This window comes from Rhinoderma darwinii, chromosome 11 (assembly GCF_050947455.1).
Source record: "Rhinoderma darwinii isolate aRhiDar2 chromosome 11, aRhiDar2.hap1, whole genome shotgun sequence".
In the NCBI taxonomy this organism is placed as follows: domain Eukaryota; kingdom Metazoa; phylum Chordata; class Amphibia; order Anura; family Rhinodermatidae; genus Rhinoderma; species Rhinoderma darwinii.
The window spans coordinates 62,784,750-62,794,925 of NC_134697.1; positions in this window are offsets into that span (position 1 = coordinate 62,784,750).

Genomic DNA, 10,176 nt, shown 5'->3' on the forward strand with positions numbered 1-10,176 from the left:
AGCCTTCTTTTTGTTACTATGTAGCCTGCTGGGGGCTAATAAATTTTTCAACGTTTTTGCTCTTCTAAAGGTGATTAGGGGTTTCGCAGGGAGTAATGTTTTTAAAAAAGGATCATTGGTTAAAACGTGCCAATGTTTTCTAAAAATGGACATAATATTCTTGCTACTTTTATTGAATGAGGTGATGAAATTGACATTCTGTTTAGTAAATTTGCTTTTGGTCGTTTTTTCAACAACATCAGTATTGGCCGGTATTGATTTTTTGATGCATTCAGATTGGGTCATATTTCTTGCTCTTATCTCTGCACCCTTGATTAGGCTCCTAGGGAAGCCTTTTTCTACGAACCTTTTATTGAGAATCTTGCATTCTTTATCAAAGCTAACATCATCAGAACAATTTTTTCTTATCCTCCGATATTGTCCAAACGGGACATTTTTCAGCCATGGTGTATGGTGTGCACTTTTAAAATCCAAATAGCTATTTACATCCACACTTTTAAAATGGGTGCTAGTGGAAAAATGGTTCCCATTATTTTTAATGGTTATGTCTAAAAAATCAATGGTAGTAGCTGAATAAGTATGTGTAAAAGTGAGGCCAAATGTATTTTTGTTTAAAAATTCAATAAAAGCATTGGCAGAAGAAATATCCCCTCTCCAGATAAAGAACAGATCATCGATGTAACGCTTATAGTAGATGATATGGTTATTAAATATATGTGCGTTCAGGATAAAAGATTCCTCAAAAAACCCCATATAGAGGTTTGCATATGATGGTGCAAAGCGGGTCCCCATCGCGCAACCCTTGATCTGTTTGTAAAAGACGTCCTCAAAAGTAAAAACATTATGTGTTAAGATAAAATCGATACAGTCAATAATAAAATTCAGTTGGCTATTTGGAAAACGGGGGTCTAGCGCAAGGAAAGAGGAAACAGCCTCCATACCCTGTGTGTGTGGGATGTTGGTATATAGCGAGGACACATCTGCAGTGAGAAAACTCAAATCGGATACATTATATAAAGATTGTAGTTCTAGTAATTCCCTAATTAGCTGTGTTGAGTCTTTCAGGTAAGAAGGTAATTTTAAAACCAACGGTTGAAGATGTATATCAATAAAATGTGATAGATTGTTAGTTAAGGACCCTATCCCTGAAATAATGGGACGGCCCGGGGGGTTAGACAGATGTTTATGTATTTTGGGCAAATGATACATAAAGGGCGTTGCAGGGAAAGGGACCGTGAGAAAAACTTTTTCTTTTTTACATAACAAATCGTCAGCAAAAGCGGACTCAATAAGGGATTTATATTCGATTTCATATTTCGGAATGGGATTGAAAGTTAATTTCTCATAAAATGATGTGTCAGAAAGTAGTCTTAAAGCTTCATTGACATAGTCTGCTCTGTCCTGTACCACGATACCCCCCCCTTTATCTGCGGACCTTACCACTATATTGAGGTTATACACCAAAAAAAAAAAAAAAAAAAAAAAAAAAAAAAAAAAAAAAAAAAAAAAAAAAAAAAAAAAAAAAACCTCAATATAGTGGTAAGGTCCGCAGATAAAGGGGGGGGTATCGTGGTACAGGACAGAGCAGACTATGTCAATGAAGCTTTAAGACTACTTTCTGACACATCATTTTATGAGAAATTAACTTTCAATCCCATTCCGAAATATGAAATCGAATATAAATCCCTTATTGAGTCCGCTTTTGCTGACGATTTGTTATGTAAAAAAGAAAAAGTTTTTCTCACGGTCCCTTTCCCTGCAACGCCCTTTATGTATCATTTGCCCAAAATACATAAACATCTGTCTAACCCCCCGGGCCGTCCCATTATTTCAGGGATAGGGTCCTTAACTAACAATCTATCACATTTTATTGATATACATCTTCAACCGTTGGTTTTAAAATTACCTTCTTACCTGAAAGACTCAACACAGCTAATTAGGGAATTACTAGAACTACAATCTTTATATAATGTATCCGATTTGAGTTTTCTCACTGCAGATGTGTCCTCGCTATATACCAACATCCCACACACACAGGGTATGGAGGCTGTTTCCTCTTTCCTTGCGCTAGACCCCCGTTTTCCAAATAGCCAACTGAATTTTATTATTGACTGTATCGATTTTATCTTAACACATAATGTTTTTACTTTTGAGGACGTCTTTTACAAACAGATCAAGGGTTGCGCGATGGGGACCCGCTTTGCACCATCATATGCAAACCTCTATATGGGGTTTTTTGAGGAATCTTTTATCCTGAACGCACATATATTTAATAACCATATCATCTACTATAAGCGTTACATCGATGATCTGTTCTTTATCTGGAGAGGGGATATTTCTTCTGCCAATGCTTTTATTGAATTTTTAAACAAAAATACATTTGGCCTCACTTTTACACATACTTATTCAGCTACTACCATTGATTTTTTAGACATAACCATTAAAAATAATGGGAACCATTTTTCCACTAGCACCCATTTTAAAAGTGTGGATGTAAATAGCTATTTGGATTTTAAAAGTGCACACCATACACCATGGCTGAAAAATGTCCCGTTTGGACAATATCGGAGGATAAGAAAAAATTGTTCTGATGATGTTAGCTTTGATAAAGAATGCAAGATTCTCAATAAAAGGTTCGTAGAAAAAGGCTTCCCTAGGAGCCTAATCAAGGGTGCAGAGATAAGAGCAAGAAATATGACCCAATCTGAATGCATCAAAAAATCAATACCGGCCAATACTGATGTTGTTGAAAAAACGACCAAAAGCAAATTTACTAAACAGAATGTCAATTTCATCACCTCATTCAATAAAAGTAGCAAGAATATTATGTCCATTTTTAGAAAACATTGGCACGTTTTAACCAATGATCCTTTTTTAAAAACATTACTCCCTGCGAAACCCCTAATCACCTTTAGAAGAGCAAAAACGTTGAAAAATTTATTAGCCCCCAGCAGGCTACATAGTAACAAAAAGAAGGCTTTGAATCTATCAACACAAAATGGCTCTTTTTCGTGTAATCATGCTAGGTGTTTGTGCTGTAAAAATATCGCAAAGAAATCCATACAATTTTACTCTCTAAAAACCAATATATATTATCCTATTAAAAGCCATTTAGATTGTGGCAGTAATTATGTTGTGTACCTCCTGCAGTGTACTTGTAACCTACAATACGTAGGTCGTACCACCCAAACGTTAAGAAACCGAATTAATAAACATAGATTTAATGTCAAGCAAGGTTTTTTAAAACAGAGTGTGTCACGTCATTGTGCCCTCAAACATAACTGTAGTTTTGATGATTTAATTATCACCCCGATTGAACAAATCCCAGCAGATACCCCCAATAGGTTTGTAAAACTCAAACAGAGAGAGAATTTTTGGATCTTCAAATTGGAGACCCTGCACCCAAATGGCCTGAATGACCTCATAGAAACGTCCTTAGATTAAAATACCTTATGTCCTTGTCATGCTTCCAAAATGTACTTTCAGCGCATTATGTATATATGTATAATTATGTATTTATATATATATATATATAATTTCATCACCACGGTGGTTATGTTTATATGCTTTTATGGTTCCTTTTATACACTCATCAAATACACATATTAAGGTTATATCTCATAGTCCTAAACACACATTTCTGACCTACTTTTAAGCAACTTGAAAAAAACCTTTTAATTACGTACTCTGCTCCGGTCCACACTCCCTTGCAGTATTGCGGCGAATGTCCCAGATGTTTACGGTCCCCTTTCCATGCCCCACGTGACCTACTGTTTACGTTTAGTGGTCCAAATTTCATTCACAAATCGACCCTGCTTGTTGCGGTCCATCGTGCGGCTCATTTCCCACTGTTTGAACTGTTGTGCGGTTCAATTTTGCGTGTCATTGGCCGGTTTTAGATATATATTCTCCCTAGAAATGCCCAGGTTTAATACAAGGTTCATTTCGTGGTTTTCTTCTCAGAGACTTCTTTTAATACATTTATGTCATTAAAATTGTATGTTTTTATACAAATTTTAAAATATGTTTGTAAACATCAGGCAAACGCTGTGTGTGACCTCTGACCCGCCTATGTTGGCGGTTTTTTCACTAATTTGTTAGCCAATCCTCTGTCAATTCCTCCATGTATATAAAGAAGTAAATATCGCACTGTGTGTATTGCCTGATGAAGACGCCGGTCCGGCGTCGAAACGCGTAGCCTATCTTAGTCCTAATAAATTTATTTATTTACAATTTCCTCTCTCATGACATCCTTTCCTGAGCAGCGCCTTTTTGGTCCCCTTTTCTCCGTTGGTTATATATCATTTTCATATTTTGCATGTTTGTTTAATAGGAAAATATGCCAGTTATCGTAAAGCATGTTGTCAGCATACAAACAGAATGCATTTTATTATAATCATTCCACCCTAAATTACTTAAAGGAAAACTGTCATCAAGATTTTTATATAATGCCTTAAAGTGTCACTATAAGAAATACACAATTCTTAGACAACCTATATTTTAAATAGGATATTCAGGGCCGTGGCTATAAAAGGGTAGAGAAGTAGCAGCCACCCCTGGGTCCTGGTGCCTGAGGGAGTCCAATGGCCCCTCTGCCTCACCAGTATTATAAATGGCACATGGTAAGTCAAAGGAAGGCCCTTTTATAGATTTTGGGACTGGGGCTCAAAAGCTTCAAGTTATGCCTCTGATGGTATCCATATTCTATATAGTTATATAGCTAGTGCTTGCTATTATTTGGATTTCAACATAATTTTTTTTAGATTTTCATACAAGGACAAGTTGAACAAACATTACCACAGTCCAAATGAGGCAAATATTTTTCAGTGTATATAAAAGTCATTATGGATACAAGCCTGGCATACTGTGCTCACTATTGTTAACAACGAACAATTACATTTTATTTTTTATTTAAGGGGATACAAAATTATAAGTAATAATTCATTTTCCAATATCATTATGTCATGCAAAACGACAACTTATGAACATGGATATTTTCCTCCAAATTAGGATATTTTTGTTACATTCTATATGGAATTTATTGACAACAATACTACAGAAATATGGCCTGCCTTATGAGTTAGTGTAAAGAGCCACTAACAAAGAGAATCTCTCGATCTGGTAGAACCAAAAATTCATTTGAATGGTCAGCATGTAATACTACATTTCACCTGCAGTGGTCGCTGCAGGGAAATGTGTGGCTGGCTGCAGCGTCCCCAGCAATGGCAGCTGCAAGACGCCGTCACATGGCTGTCTTCTATATAAAAAGGATTTTGCCTTCATGAGATAACCCCTTAAGGTCGCAGCTCTTTTGGGCCCTGGGGACACAGCGACCCCCTCCCTCTGTCTTACCGCTTAGATCCGTGGTCGTTATTGAACGTAGCATCTGGGGAATAAAATGTCTTGGGAACAGAGATCCTGATAAAACCCACAGCAAATGGCGCAGGCAGAGCTTCAGTGGCCATACCATCCCTGCACCGTACATTAACAGTGTTTGGTGCTAACTAGTTGGCACCATGTGGCGTATATTTATGGCACTGGATCTAAGGGGTAAACCATACATATCTTATGGCAGCTTTCTTCTAAGTATATTAAACTATTGTTTTATGTTTAATGAATTGTCCACTGAACAAAAATAAAACTGTATTTGCACTTTTCATTTGGTTTCCTGCATTACTGCATAACAGAAAACAAAATAAACGTTTTATGAACTGTACAATAGTCTTTTTTTTCTGCATTCCGTTGGTTTTGGAAAGCAGGTTGACATTGGTCAGATAAGGAAAATGTTGTGTAATGGGCCCATCTCTAGATTTTGAAACATATCTTCCTGAACAGTAGCCTTGTGTAACGTTGTGGTCGACAGCGGCCACATAGTGGGGTTTCTGAGAACACCAAATGAAATGTGCTCGTTCTGCACTTGTGCAATCCAGTCTTGCTATATTTCCTTTTCTTCACTTTTATCGTGTGTGTATTTTCTTTGCTTTCCACAGGTTCACCTTTGTCCCCTTTATCCTTTTCCTTAACTTGTGCCTATTTTACCTGGGTCTTTCCTCCAACCTCCTCTGTAGCCTGTTCCATTTTTCTCCTGGATTATCCTTTCTTTGTTGAAGTGCTCTCTCCTTGGTTTTAATTCTCCTGCTTTTCACATCCTATATTCATTTTGCGAACCCACTCGTTACTATGCCTCACTATAATTGCTTAATCATGTCCTAAATTTTCTAATCTGTATTAAACAGACATTTAAGCTTCCTCCCGATATAATAAATAAAAAAATAAAATATAATAAATAGTGTACATTCCTCCTAACATAGCTAAATACATGAAATACGCAAGTAGTAATGTCATCAATAATTTACACTTGTCACATCTTACCACTGGTACATCATCATTTGTTGTCTGATTCATACCGGTTTTATGCATCATACCGTATATATGAAATGAGAAGCATTCTGATTTAATTGCACTAGATGAGGCAAAGACAACTCAATTTGTAATGCAACTCGGGAACATGATATGGCAGCTAGCCATATAAAGTATCTATCCATTCCCCTTTATGTCATAGTACACTGTGATCACCCATTTGCCTTGTTGCCCTAAAACAGAACACATTGATCCTGTATGGTGGCACACAGAGTTACTGCAATTCCTTATTACAAAACCAAAGGCACTCTGCTCGCCAACCTATGGAGCCTCTGTGCGTCACTGTATTCTTCTTTAGAAGAAATGTCTTTACGGCAGAATATATATATGTATTCTGTCATGTTTTTCTCTATATTCCATTAGCAAAAAAAGAACCGGGGATTCCACTCCAAAAGGTGCCGATGACATCACTGTTTATATATGGACAGTGACATCAGGGGCCTCTCCAGGAGCGGAATCCACAGCCAGAGCGTCGGCAACACTTTTGCCGGGGATTCTGCTCCTGCAGGGGGCCCCTGACATCACTACAGTGCTGTCAGGGGATCCTTCTCGGAGTAGAATCCCCGGCTAGAGCGTTGGCGATGCTCTGGCCGGGGATTCCGCTCCTGGAGAGGCCCCTAACATCACTGTCCATATATGGACAGTGAAGTCATGGGCTCCCTCTAGGAACGGAATCCCCAGCCAGAGCGTTGGCGATGCTCTGGCCAAGGATTCCGCTCCTGGATGGTGCCCCTGACCTTATTATCCATATATGGACAGTGACGTCAAGGGCTCCTCCAGGAGCGCAATCCCCGGCCAAAACGTTGGCAACGCTCTGACCGGGGATTCTGCTCCAGGAGGAGCCCCTGATGTCACTGTCCATATTTGAACAGTGATGTTAGGGGCTTTGAGATGCCGGAATCCCCAGCCAGAGCGTCGGCAACGCTCTGGCTGGGGAATCCGCTCCAGGAGGAGCCCCTGATGTCACTGTCCATATATGGACATTGACGCCAAGGGTTTTCCTAAGACAGGAGTTCCCGGCCAGAGAGCTTGCATTGCTCTTGCCGGGGACTCCATAGTTGAAAGCCCAACATCACTGTCCATATATGGACAGTGAGGTCAAGGGCTTCCCCGGGCTCAGCGCTTAAAGTACTTTAAGTGCTGTGCCCAGGTAGTTCTCGACGTGTGGACAGTGAATGCTGAAGCAGGGAGTTGACGGTTCCTTGTTTCAGCATTTGGATTCAACTGTATCTGCGGCCTAAGGACGTAGATACAGTTGACACCGGGACATACCAGCGGCCGCCCAGGACAGCAGGACTACGCCCAGAACCCGGCGCTGTCCTGTTGAATGCGGGACAGTTGGGAGGAATGGACTTATAGCAGTCTAAGAGCACTATATTGCTGTTCAATACAACACAGATCCATAATACAACCGTATGGATGTATAAGGGTTTGTTCACACACAAACTCAAAAACGTCTCAAAATACGGAGCTGTTTTCAAGGGAAAACAGCTCCTGATTTTCAGACGTCTTTCATGCCACTCGCGATTTTCACAACCGTTTTTGGAGCTGTTTTCTATAGAGTCTATGAAAAACGGCTCCAAAAACGTCCCAAGAAGTGACATGCACTTCTTTTTCGCGGCCGTATTTTTCACGTTGCCGTTTTGAGAAACGGCCCCGTAAAAAAACGGCCCATCGGAAGAGAACGCAGTTTTTCCCATTGCAAACAATGGCCAGATGTTTTTAGGCGTTCTGCTTCTGAATTTTCGGCCGTTTACGGCCCGAAAAACGGCCGAAAATAGCCTGTGGGAACATACCCTAAAAAGTAATCCTAATATAAAGTGGAGCAGTTACCCAATCAGATTCCACATTTTATTTTTCCACGGAATGTTAGAAAATAAAATATATCTAATTGATTGCTATGGGTATCTGCTTCAAGGTTGAACTTCACTGTAATCAGTGCCCCCCTAGTGTGCATCATTAACAGCTTAGCCATAGTGAATAAGTCTCTACCAGTGTTTCAATGGCTGAAATCTTAAATCAGCCTTGGGGACATTATAAACCCCTTCCCAACCCCCCACCTTCTTTTGACGGAGGGCGGTGAAGGTTCCGATTCTACAGCAGCATCTTTTGACATCCCTGTAGAAAAGGCTTATGAGCGCTACAGTGAGCACTCTTGATTATTCTCATGTGTTGCCTAAAAGCAGCCTGTGTCATAGTGACATAGTATAATGTATTAGCATACAGGGGTATACTTATACATTATGAGTATAAAAAAACAGTTGTTAACAAGTTATCCCTTAATGGGATTTTAAAAAGAAAGTAAAATAAAAAAAATAAAAAATAAATGTCTATAAAAAAATCATTATTTAGTATCAAATTTATTTGATTGCCCATACGCATATTAGGTATCTACACGACCGTAATAACCTATAGAAGTAATGTAACAGGTTATTTAGCTTGAAACCTGAACTGTCTAAAAAAATAAACAAAACAAAAAAACATGCCGGAAATCGCTTTTTACTATATTCATGCAGCAAAAATAAATTATATAATTTACACAGTAATTTATTTGTACCATCAAACTGTGCAGGAAAAAAAACTGCAATTTCTTTCACATAAAACAAGGCCTTATGCAGCCATTTAAATAAAAAAATAAAAGTTATGGCTGCTAAAAGGCAAAAACAAAAAAATTTAGCTGGTCAATAGGGCCTTTTCGGGCCTCGTCATTAAGGGGTAAAAGCCACATAGTGAAAATGTCAATCTTGTTTTGTATATGCCCACCACAATGCTTGCATTACATCACCCGCGTGAATCAGACATCAAATCATCTCTTTTGCTTTTACTAAGGAACTGTACAGTTAACTACCAGAATAATAGAAAAGCGAACAAGTCAAGAAGCTCAGGAGCATTAACCAGAAAAGCTCTGCCATAAAAACAGACATTTTGGAAGTTGAGTGGGGGGGGGCACCATTGGCTTGGGGGGGGGGGTCACAATTTATGGATTCAAGAAAAAAAAAATACTTTCTGCCTTTATAATTCTTTGTACAGCCAATCGAGCATTGTGTCCAAGTGGCCGATAATGCTGAAGAGAAAAGCGACTAATGGAAAAAAACAGGTGATAAGCCTGTTCAAAAAATTATTTGTATTAGGAAATTTTATACATAGAAATTTCCTGATATTTTATTTTTAAAATGTACTTAAATGGGTTTAGGAAGCCAGTCCAATGATGAGCTGAACGCCACAGGTCCGGCGTCTAAAACCCTGGCCCATCAGCCGCTATCGCCAGGGGAAATTGCGGTCACCCATACATTTGAATGGCCTGTTCATGTTTTTCAGAAGGGACAACTGGAAATGGCAGACATTACAACTTTTATAGGGGTTTGACCTTTTTCCAGACTCTTGTAAAGGTAACTCTGCCTGGTTATGCACTTATAATTTGCATCCAATTTAGGTGTCAAGGAAAAAGAGGTAACATAAGGGCAGTAAAGAATCACTGCTTAAATAGGTATATTTGCTAAAAATAGAAAATCTCTATATGAATTCTAATGTCTTCCATTTTCGGTCATAAAAAAAACAAAACTAAAGGAAAAAAACAGATATGAAACATGACTTTAAAAACAAGATCAGAGGACCGTTTAGAATATTTATAGATTATTTTATTTAAAGAGGACCTGTCACCAGTTCAGTAAAGCCAAATTTCCTACCTCCTGTCATAGACGCTGTCACGCTAATGATATCAGTGTAATTTTTACCTCAATCAGTTTTCTACTTTCC